General features: G+C 41.6%; 1 long non-coding RNA gene across 1 annotated transcript in view; it reads right to left on the minus strand.

Moving 5' to 3' along the window:
- Nucleotides 1–347: 347 nt before the first annotated feature.
- The window catches only part of LOC103181461, a 71,741-nt gene continuing 59,888 nt past the window's right edge, over nucleotides 348–12,200 (minus strand). Inside the window, exon 3 of the long non-coding RNA XR_488205.2 lies at nucleotides 348–427. This is a non-coding gene — a long non-coding RNA (uncharacterized LOC103181461). The remainder of the gene's footprint in view (nucleotides 428–12,200) is intronic.

Consider the following 12,200-nt stretch of genomic DNA (forward strand, 5'->3'; position numbering starts at 1 on the left):
CTATTCTGGTCCCGGGGATCCTTAATGTCCACTTGAAACACCAGGGCAGGCAGATGGGACCTCAGTTTAACATCTTATCCAAAAAGACGCCAACTCCCAATAGTGCAGTGCTCAATCAGTCCTGGACTGGAGTGACAGTGTATATTTTGAGCCAAATCACAAGATCACAAGGTTGGCTGGTTTGATCGAAGAAAGTCCTTCGGGCATTTGATCGCATTGCTTCGCAAAACTCAGCCTACCATCTTGTCATTACAGCATCAAGCTGAGGTTTAGATGAGTCCAGATTGCCTCAATCACCCTTTCTGGCAATCCTGTTCCAGTCGTAAACTTCCTGGTGTCTGTCCTGAAATTCCCCTTTGCAACTCTAAATCTTGTTCTCTTCCACTGTCTTGGTGCCCTCCACACAAGGTAGCGTCTCCCTGTGATTCTTAGAAGGAAAAATATACTTGTTTTCGTTGAAAATCTCGAAAAGTATTCACAGCTGTATTCTCGCTTTAAATCCCTTAAAATAATAACATTTGATACAGTGCCTTTCATGTTGGGAGGAGTCTCAAAGTGCCTTGTAGGATTTACTGTAAATAGTAGTGACTGTGTATTTTGTTTTGTAGTGAAATTTGGGCCAAATCTTTGTGTATATCACCCATTCCTCCCCCAGGAGATCTTACAGCAGTTGCATTTATATAGCGCCTTTCACGCGGGTAGCGTCTCAGTGCACTTAACAGCGGTGTTGTTTGAAGCCGAGCTGGAAAGAGATGGGAGGTGACTGAAGGCACTTTCAAAGAGGAAAGTCTTCGGTGTGATTTGAAAATGGGCAGACAGAGGGCAAGACATTTAGGCTGAGAAGTTCCAGAGATTCGGGGCAGAGTGGCTGAAACTCAGAGGGGATAATATTACAACTACTACTAATAATAATCCTTTCATTTGATATAGGGCCTTATTGCATTGTTGAGACGTCTCAAAGCATTTCACAGAATATACTGTATATTTTGTGGGTGAAACACGGCAGCAAATTGTGCACAGCAGGGTCCCACAAACAATTTATTTATTGAAGGGATTATTACCCCCGGAAAGTGATTCGCCAATTGACTAGCAACCGGGTTCCTACTTTCTGCTAGGCAAACAGAGGCATATGGAGTAAGAAAACTTGCCTATAGTTTTACCCTGCCCAGGAATCAAATCTGGATCCTCTCACTTACGAGACGAGCGCGCGAACCACTACGCTATGGGTTTCACATGAGGAATGTGCAGAAGACCCGAGCCAGCTGATTGAAGGCAATGGGTGAACAGCAATGAGTTAGTGACTGAAACGCGAGTGATCTTTACAACAGTGAGTTAGTAACTAATGCTTCAGCAAACACACTCTGATGATGAGAGCAAACATGCACACTAATAAGCTCTCAGTAATTGGTGTGCTACCACTAATTTCTTCTCCATTTGTATCTCATTTGTTGCTGTGTGCATTAAAAATCAACGTGTGTCTTTTTTGTTTTATAGAAGGGACAATATTTGCCCAAGATATTCTCCCACTGAACGACTATTTGGAGCTGCGTCAATGACCTTCGTTATTTAACAGTCACAGTTTATGACTTAAAGATCTAATTGGATTAATAGTGTGCTGCAGACAGTGGTTTCAGGTAACATAACCTGCCCTGCAATGGCAGGACCAGGAAACCGAAGCCTGCTTTTAAGTATTAAAGTCATTTGTTTCCCGATTTTCACTAATAAATATCAGGGATCCTTTTATAGTGAAAGTCAATCAATTCAAATGTTTTCTATTTTCTATAGAATTCACAAACTCGCTGGGTTTTTAAAGGTTTCCCGAGATTGAGTCCACGATTGAGATTTGTGTTAAGTATAAACACTGGCACTAGCTGGTTGGGCTGAATGGCCTGTTTCCATGCTGTATATTCTTAAATCCTGGTATTCCGTTTGCAGCAAACGCAGTTTTGTGCAAGCACCAAGCACCAAGGTTCACATCTATACCCAGAAGGTAAATGGCAAGGTTAGAGGTTAGAGGTTAGAAGCCAGGACACTGGACTGATTTGAAATGCAGCTTGATGCTGTGATGGGGAGATAGTAGGGAGGGTATTCTGGAGGGATGAAATCAGTTGGTCTGAAGAGCCTCTAAACTAATCTTGTGATCTTTGAGATTAAGTGGTAATTTGTCTCATGGCTGTTTGTGGTATCTTGCTGGTGCATATAACAGCTATGTTTCACATGCAACAACAACTTGCATTTATGTAATGCCCTTTTAATAGCATTTCGAAGCACTTAACAGTGGAGGAGCCTGACGCTTAGCTGGGGGGAGAAGGTGGCCTTGTAGTGTAGTCACATGCGCTAATCTGTTCAAATCACCTGTTCATCTTCATCGCTATTCAGCATAACTCCTAGTTTGGTATCACCCACAAACATTAATCCCGTTGATATTATTCCATTGAAGGTCCTGTAGCTCAGTGGTTGGAGCACTCGCCTTGCAAGTGAGACACCTGGGTTCAATTTCAGGCAGGATGAAACCTTGGGCAAGTTTCCTTACTCCACACGCCTAATAATAATCCCTCCAAAACAAAACAATAATAAATTGGTCATTTGCATTCCACGACTGTTTGGGGGACACTGCTGTGCGCAATTGGCTGCCGCGTTTCGCCCACAAATATACAGTCAATTCACTTTACAGTTTATTCTGTGAAGCGCTTTGAGATGTCGAGAAGCTGTGAAAAGCATTATATCAAATGCAAGGATTATTATTATTATTATTGATAGATTGTATTTGGCTTCTTCTGTGCTGCGAATTTCTATGGTTCTAATTTGCAAGTTCTTTCTTGTCAGCATTACTGACTGATTTATTTCCAATTACAAATGTTCCCACCACAGGAGTCTGAGACATGCAAATAATTTGTGGAGGGTGGTGGGGGGGGAGAGGTGAGTTCAGTTGAGCGATAGGTGAGGCAGTAGTTCTCTTTGAGTTAAAGATTGGAGCAATGAAGGGGAGAAATTGTAGGGGAGGAAAGCCTGACTTCTAATTAACTGTTCGTCTCCAGGGACAATAATCCCTAAAAATAAATAGTTTGGTCACTTAATCCATGATTGTAGGACATTGCTGGGTGCAATTGATTACCAAGTTTTGTCTACAAAATGCACAGTCAATCCACTTTACAGTGTATCCTGTGAAGCACTTTGAGACATCTCAACAACACGATAGGCCCTGTATCAAATACAAGGATTATTATACATTATTAATATTATTATTACTTTCATTTCCTGAGAACTTTGTAACTCTTTGAATTACGTTGAAATCCTCTTTTGAATCCCTTTATTTTTTTAACACTGCAAATAAGAACGCTGGTGCTCCTGGAGATTTAGTGACCAGCATGTGAACAGCTTGTGGAGGGCAAACATTCCAGTCATTGCTCAGGACTTCTCCAGGGCTGACAGTCTTCAGCATTGTAATGAAGGATTAAGCTGACACCGGGAAGAGGCTTGACAACAGTCTAATGACATGAACACAAAACGCCTTACAGCTCCGTTATGAGAGGTGCTTCACTGCAATGAGATCGCGCTCGGGTCACTGTTAGACTTGAAGGTGTCTGCTGTGTTGAAACAGCTGCATCAAGCCCTTATCTGCAGGCTTAGCTGAATAAATACTGCCAGGGCCTGAAACCCATCATAAAGGCTTTGAGATATTTTGCTGGCTAACAAAGAAGGTACAGAGACTAAGGCTGAGTTGAATACCAGGCTAATATTCTGTAATCCATGTAGCCTATTCAGCTGTAAGGATTCCAGTGAAGACCTGATTAATTCAGTTTTTAATCGCTGGGTGTGGGGGGGAGGCTTCAGACGTGAAGCTCATTCTGCTAGTGGCTTCAAACAGGAGAATCCAGTGGTCTGCAGCACAGGAAAAGGCAAAACTGGTGAATGGGCCAACATTTCGTCCCAGAGGGCCTTTGGAGAGGTGAACAGCATTTTAAGTGAGATTGAAAAATTAATGATAATAATCCTTGCATTTGATATAGCACCTTATTACATTGATGAGATGTCTCAAAGCGCTTCACAGGATATATTTAGGGATTTTGGAAACTGAAGTGAATTTGGAATGATCTGCCTGAAAGGGTAGTGAAGTCCGATTCGATAACAGCTTTTAAGAGAGAACTGGATAGGTATCTGGGGAAGACGGGTTTGCAGGGTTATGGGGAGAAAGCTGGTGATTGGGGTTAGTGAAGGTGACTTGCTCTGTCAAAGAGCCAGCACAGACTCGATGGGCCGAATGGCCTCCTTCTGTGCCGTAACATTCTATGAATCTATTCTATGAATCTATAAAAAAAAGTTCTTTGAGATGTCTCAACAAAGTGATAAGGCACTATATTAAAATGCAAGGATTATTATTATTATAATGGTCAGGACATGACTGTCATCTTCGGATTCCAGAGGTCAGTAGTCAACCAGATCTGCACTATCTGCACTATTAGGGTCAAATTTCCTCAAAAAAATCAGATGTAAGTACAAGCACGGCTGAGCATGTATCAAAGGCCGATTCTCTCTGCACAGAGGCTCTGAGAGCCAAGACGGCCTAGTGTTGTGATTCCATTAGTCAATTACACAAAAATAGCAAATAAACCATTCGGGTTGCATAGCATTGATTAGGAGATACTGTGATTCCAAAGGCGGCTGTAATATCAAACCATGTTTGACCCTAGCTAGGCAGAGCTCACACAGTGAAGCAAGATAATAATAATATTAATAGTAATAATCCTTACATTTGATATAGTGCCTTATCACGTTGTTTTGACATCTCAAAGCACTTCACAAAATATATTGTAAAGGGGATTGATTGTGTATTTTGTGGGTGAATTGTGGCAGCCAATTGTGCACAGCAGTGTCCCACAAACAGTCATGGATTGAGTGACCCAATTTCTTGAGGTATTATTTACCAGAAAGCGATCCGCAAATTGACTAACAATCGGGTTAGCTAAACGGAGGTGTATGAAGTAAGTAAACTTGTCTAAGGTTTTACCCTGTCTGGGAATCAAAGCTGGGTTCTCCTGCTTGCGAGGTGAGTGTGCAAGGCACTATACTATGGAACTTCACAATATAAGTCTGCGGAATTTGTGGGGGTTTTGGGGAAGGAGGTAATCAGAGTCTCTTTGGAGCTGAGCTGGAACCATGCATTTTCAACCTTAATGCCCTCACTCTTCTCTTCTTCCTATTAACTGTGTGTTTTTGAAACCCAACTTAACTATTAATATAATAATAATATAATAATAATATAATAATCCTTGCATTTTGATGTAGCGCCTCATCACATCATCAAGCTATCTCAAAGCAATTCACAGGATTTACTGTGTAGTGAATGTATTTGTGGATTACTGCTGTAGCCAATTTGTGACGTCCCACGAAAAAACATGGAATGAGTGACCAATTTTATTTTGGGTCTTGTTGGCCAGGACACCAAGAGAAACTCCCTTCTCTTTCAAATAGTGTGGGATCTTAAACATCCTCCTGAACTGGCAGACAGGGCCTCAATATTAATATCTTATCTGAAGGATGGAACCTCCGACAATGCACCACTAACCCCAGCACTGCACTATGTGAATAAAAAGATGTGGGGCTTGAATTTACAACCTTCTGACTTAAGGGCGGATTGCTACCAACTGAGCGAGGCTGACATCAACATTACTCATTTTCTCATTCTTTTCAATCACAGTGTGTATGTGTGTGTCTTGTATTATGAAGCTTGGCCCTTCTAGCTATCAGAAAAAGACTCATAAAATGAGATTAATGCTTCAAAATCACTCCAAGTATCTGTTACTACTTCCAGTATATACTGTGGAGTTGGTGGGGACAGTTTTATGAAGAAAATAAAATCCCTACAAATCCCACATTTCATTGTGTCAAATGCCCGCCTATCTATTTTCTGTGTGAATGTATCAGAAGCAGATATATAGAATTGTCTAGCACACTACTATTAAGGCTATAATTTCCCACAGGACTTTAGGTGACATCATAGGACTAGAAAATTAAACTCAAGTACTTTATGTTTTTAACTGAAATGCCAAAGTTTAAATTACAGCCTTAATACCCAGTGCCAACCACCTATAATTGTTTTTATTGTGTATACTATATACTCAATAAAAATAGTTCTAATAACAGGGAACAGCGGAGCTGAAATTACACTGAGTCAAGACTGTGGGAGGCCATTTTAATGTTAGCATTTCACTTTCACCATGATTCACTGGAAACAAATCACATAGTACAAAGGAGCAATTGAATTATTTGTAACAATGTATGACAATGGTATTATTTCATATTAATGTGTAGCATTTGAATCATATTGCAACAATGTAACTAAAAAAAATAAATATTTTGCAACAATGTGTAACAATGGAATTATTTTATATTCATGTGTAGCAATATAGCAATGCAATTATAGTATTTGTAACGTTGTTTAACAATGGAATGACATGATGACATTGTACAACAGTGAAATTCTGTAAAACAGAATTATTGAAGCTGTTGTATAATTGCAGCTGAATTCTGGTTGTATATCACGCATTGACATCTTTGTCATCTCTGGACAAAATTACTCATGGAACATCTGCCAAACAGTTGTTTTCCTTCAGCCTAAAATCTCTTCCGGTGCTGTGTTTAACAGCCTATTTCCCTTGCGTACAGTATCCCACCTTTTCTACAGCTCCCAAAGGCTTCATTGCATAAAGACTTACAGCACACGTGTGTAACATGTGAAGCCATCCTTACACTAGACCCCAAATAATATGAACAAAATAATAATCCTTGCATTTTTATAACACCTTATCACATCGTCAAGACGTCTCAAAGCATTTCACAGGATCTGAATGTGAAGTAGATGAATATGGCAGCAAATATGCACATAGCAATGTTCCACAAACAATCCTTTGGTGCATGACCATTTTAATCTGGGGAATATTTGGCCAAGTCACTGGGAGAAACACCCTTCTCTTTTTGAGCAGCGCCACTTAATGACCACCTAACCAGACAAATTGGACCTCAGGTTAATGTCTCATCTGACGGACGCTCCTTTGACAGTACATCAAACCTCCAGCACACTGAATTGGAGTGTCAGCCTAGATTCTGAGTTCATGGTCCCAACATGGCAAGAATGTGACCAGCTGAGACAGACTGACCCACAGGTTTATCTGGCTTTTGAAAAAAGCTTCACTGCATGTTAATTTCCTTGGTTTCTAAAGGTGCGTTCAAATACCTCCACCTCCAAAAGGAACTCATTCCTTCTCAGTCTGTTTCTCATGATATCCTTTAGATATTAGGTTTTAACAATGGAAAAATCTAATTATTTTCATCCCCAAGTATTAAGTTACATTCTTGAGCACTTAACAAATGGTGAAGAGAATTGGAGAAGAGAAGGCTATTGGAGACAGCATTAGGAGGGATGGAAGTTTGTGTGGGGTATAACACTGACACAGATTAGTTGGGCCAAATGGTCCATTTCCATGCTGTAAAGTTTAATGTGCACTCCACAAAATTCTTCAAAATACAGTGACTGCGAATGAGCAGTGATTTTATATTTGTGGACAGATTGGAGTCCTGTAGCGTAGTCACTGGTTTCACAAGCAAGAGGATCCAGGTTTGATTCCTGGCAGGGTGAAACCGTAGGCAGTTTACTTACTCCGCATGTCTCTGTTTACCTAACAATAAGTAGAACCCTGTTGTTAGTCGATAGGCGGATTCCTTTCCTGGAACAAAAATTTCTCCCCCCAAATTTTGATAATTTGGTCACTCATTCCATGACTGTTTGTGGGACACTGCTGTGCACAATTGGCTGCCACATTTCGTAAATAAAATGTAGTCAATTCACTTTACAGTATATTCTGTGAAACGCTTTGAGACGTCTCAACGTGATAATGTGATAAGACGGTATATCAAATGCAAGGATTATTATTATTATCATTGCAGAAATACTTTAGAATCATAGAATATTACTGAAGGAGGCCACTTTGCCCATTGTGTCTGTGCCTGCTCTTTGGAAGAGCTACCCAATCAGTCCCAATCTCCCACTCTTTTCCTGTATGCTTGCAATTTTTTTCTTTTCAAGTACCAATCCAATTCCCTCTTGAAAGTTGTTATTGAATTTGTTTCCACCACCTTTTCAGGCTTGCATTTCAGACTGTCAACAACTCTCTGGGTAAAAAAAATCTCATCTCCCACTGGTTCTTTTGCCAATTATCTTAAATCTGTGTCCTCTGGTTACCCACCCACCTGCCAATGGAAACAGTTTCTCCCTATCTACTCTATCAAAACCCCTCATAATTTTGAACACCTCTTTTAAATCTCCCCTTAACCTTCTCTTCTCCCAATCCCAGCTTCTCTAGTCTCTCCACGTACCTCATCCCTGGTACCATTCTGGTAAATCTCCTCTGCACTATTTCCAAGACCTTGATATCCTTCCTAAAGTGTGGTGCCCAAATTGAGCAATACACCAGCTGAGGCCTAACCAGTGATTTATAAAGATTTAGCAGAACTTCCTTACTTTTGTACTCTACTCCTCTATTTATAAAGCCAAGGATCCCATATGCTTTTTTAACAGCTCTATCAATCTGTCCTGCCACCTTCAAAAACCTGTGTATGTGAACTTCACGTAGCTCTGCTCCTGAACTCCGTTCAAAACTGTACAATTTAGTGGATATTGCATCTCCTTATTCCTCCTCCCAAAATGCATTACCTCACACTTTGCATTAAACCTAATCTGCCATGTGTCTTCTCATTTCACCAGTCTGTCTATATCCTCCTGCAGTCTTCTGCCAATCTCCTCACTATTTACTATGTTCCAAAGTTTTGTGTAATTTACCTTCAATTTGAAGGATCCATCTCTTCATCAGGGACCTATGTTAGTGTTAAATGCAATCGTGGCAGAAATACATTGGCTGTTATCCCTCCCAGTTCTCGACAAGCATTGTTGAAGCTGGTTTGACGAGGAAAACATTTTTCATTATTACCATAATAAAGAGAAATTGTTATAACTATATTTATTTTTACTGACTGAGTAATGCATTTCCCATTTATTTAAAAAGATTCCAAAGTGCTATTGCTGTTATTCAGATGGCCCCAGGTTCTATATTGCTGCCAGACTGCAATCAAGCTTTATATCATTAGTCAAAATATTTTAGTCTGATGGGCTCCCTATACAGGGTTTGATTGTGAAAGTGCAATTATTACTGGTGCCAGCTTGGCTAAAGTGCAAACAGTTCTTTTTTTATATAGTTTTGTGCGCCATCACTTTAAATGGAGCCATTGTGATATTTGGAATCAACTAATGTTGCGAGCTGGTTACAGTCAGGGGGTTGGAGAACTCAGACACAGGTCCGACATAAAGCAATGCCAACAACCAACCAACAACCACAATAACAACTTACATTTATATAGTCAAAAGGTTGTGGATTCAAGCCCCATATCAGGACTTGGACTCACATAGTCAAAGTGACACTCCAACACAGTGCTTAGGTGCACTACATTGTCAGAGGTGCTGTGCTTTGGATGAGACATTAAACTGAGGTCCTGTCTGGCTGTTCAAGTGGACGTTAAAGATCCCATGGCACTATTCGAAAAGAGAAAGGAGTTTCTCCCGGTGTCCTGGCCAACAATCACCCAAATAAAAAATATAGTCACTCACTCCATGGCTGTTTTGAGACATTGCTGTGCGTAAACTGGCTGCCGCAAAATACACTATCCTATGAAGGGCATTGATACATTTTGAAAATGTGATAGGACGCTGTATCAAAGCAAGGAAGATTATTATTCTAAAATTATTATATAGGGCATTTAATGTGTTTTGAAACACTTCACACAGCTGAGCCCGAGTTTGGTTTGGAGGGAGCTGAGCACGTGTGTGTGGGTAGTGGAGAGGGGGTGACCAAAAAGCACAGTCAAAAAGAAAGGTCTTAAACCAGGCTTTAAAGGTCAGGAAGGAGGGGGTGAAGCAGAGGGAATGAATGGCTAAAATCAGACAGAAGAAATGAATGGGCCCAGTGCTTGTTGAGTGCAGGTGGTCTGTAGCAATAGGGCGGTAGGAAGATACAGAGGTGACAGAGGAAGGAGCAAGTTTCTCCCACAAAATATACGGGAAGCGCTTTGAGACATCCCAACGAGGTGATAAGGCGAGGCGTGATATCAAATGCAAGGATTATTATTATTAAGGCTTGGAGGGATTTGAATATGAGGATGAGGATCTTGAATTTCATCCACTGAAATACTGAAAGCTAGTAGGAATGAGGCAAGAGAGGACATGGGCTGCAGAGTTCTGGATGGGTTGCAGAGTTCTGGATGTTCTGCAGCTTGTGTTGAGAGGAGCAGGGGATTCCAGTGAGCTGGACACTTAAATAGTTGAGCCTGGACATGATAAAGGCATGAATAAACATTTCGGCATCTCAGGGAGAGAGATAGTGGCATGATTTATGGTACACAGTGGGTCATCTGATGTTGGGGCAGGGGTGTCATGGGGGAAATAAGGGAAAGGCGGTTCTAACTGGACAAGCCACAGGAAGCTTGCCAGACAAGCATGCAATGTGGTTTTAGTTGGTTAAATAATAACTTAGTCACTCAATCCATGACTGATTTTAGGACACTGCTGTGTGCAATTGGCTGCCACAGTCAATTCACTTTACAGTATATTCTGTGAAGTGCTTTGAGACATCTTGAAGACGTGATAAGGCTCTGGATCAAACACAAGGATTATGTTATTATTATAGCAATGTCCCACAAACAATTGTGGGTAGAGTGATCAAATTATTATTTTTTTTGGAAGGGATAACCCTAACTCTAACCGCCGGAAAGTGTTCCACCAATCGACTATCAACCAAGTTCCTATTTACTGTTAGGTAAACAGAAGCGTATGGAATAAGGAAACTTGCCGAAGGTTTCACTCCACCCGGGAAACAAACCCACGTCCTCTCTCTTATGAGGTGAATGCACTAACCACTACGCTACGGGACTCCACAATTAATTCTCCCCTAATGACCTGTGGGGTACTGCTCCCACCAATGGTTTTTATACCTCACTGGATTGAGTGGAGAAATATTATTTGATACAATTCTGCTTGAGCAGTGAAACTTTGAGAACTTCAGGTCAAATCAAGGGGGTGGTCAGGACTTCACCCTGATGATGTGTTTTTAACACTCAAAATAAACCCTGCGGAGCATAGGAACAGGAATAGGCCATTTAGCCCCTCAAACCTGTTCCACCATTCTATTATATCATGGCTGATCTGTACCTCAAATCCAAATAATAATTTATTTTTGAAGAATTTGGTTTGTATTCTAATGAGCTTTGTATTCTTTTTTCTCCATAAAAATTCCTTTAAGGAAATTCAACCCAGAATACCTAAGCCTGGCTGGTGCCTCTGTGCTGGAATTCAGCGAGCTGGAACGTGTGGACTGATCGCAAAATAAATCGCTTCGCTGATTGGATCATTGCCTCTGTGGGACTTCTCTTGACTGCAAACAAATCAATCGGCCTCTAGCCTCCCCAAGGATGGCAGTATCAATGAGTTCCCAGTCACAGGCTGCACTTTTTTTATCGACCCTCAAATATAGTGAGGAGCTGGGAGAAGTTGTCTGGGATTTGAACCCAGACACCTCCAGCCTCCAGTACAACCTCTCACTCAGGTAACTGGCCTGATTTTTTTTTGTCAGCCGGGTGTCTGACACATGCAGAAACACATCACCGTGCTCAAGAATATCCAAACCAACCTGAGAATTCCATGCATCCCACCTACACATGGAAATTCTAGATACAACAACAACAACAAGATTCCATTTATAAAGCGCCTTTCACGTCAGGAGGACGTCCCAAGGCGCTGCACAGTTGGGTCATGACCCGAGCAGGGGGGAAATGGTCAGAGTGAGGGAAGGGAGGGAGCGAGGAGGGGGGAAATGGTCAGGGTGAGGGGAGGGAATGGAGGGAGCGAGGAGGGGGAAGAGAGTCGAGAGGGGAGCTGAAGGCTCGGTCAAAGAGAAAGGTTTTGAGACACTGGGGGATAGAGTTCCAGAGCCTCGGGGCTGAGAGGCTGAAGGCCCGACCACCGATGGTAGGGCGATTGGGGTGGGGGACGTGGAGCAGACCGGAGCCAGAGGAACGGAGGGTACGGGCAGGTAGGTAGGGGGATAGTAGGTCGGAGAGGTAGGAGGGAGCAAGGCCGTGAATGGCCTTGTAGGTGA

This window comes from Callorhinchus milii, unplaced genomic scaffold (genome assembly GCF_018977255.1).
Source record: "Callorhinchus milii isolate IMCB2004 unplaced genomic scaffold, IMCB_Cmil_1.0 Scaffold1, whole genome shotgun sequence".
Lineage (NCBI taxonomy): Eukaryota > Metazoa > Chordata > Chondrichthyes > Chimaeriformes > Callorhinchidae > Callorhinchus > Callorhinchus milii.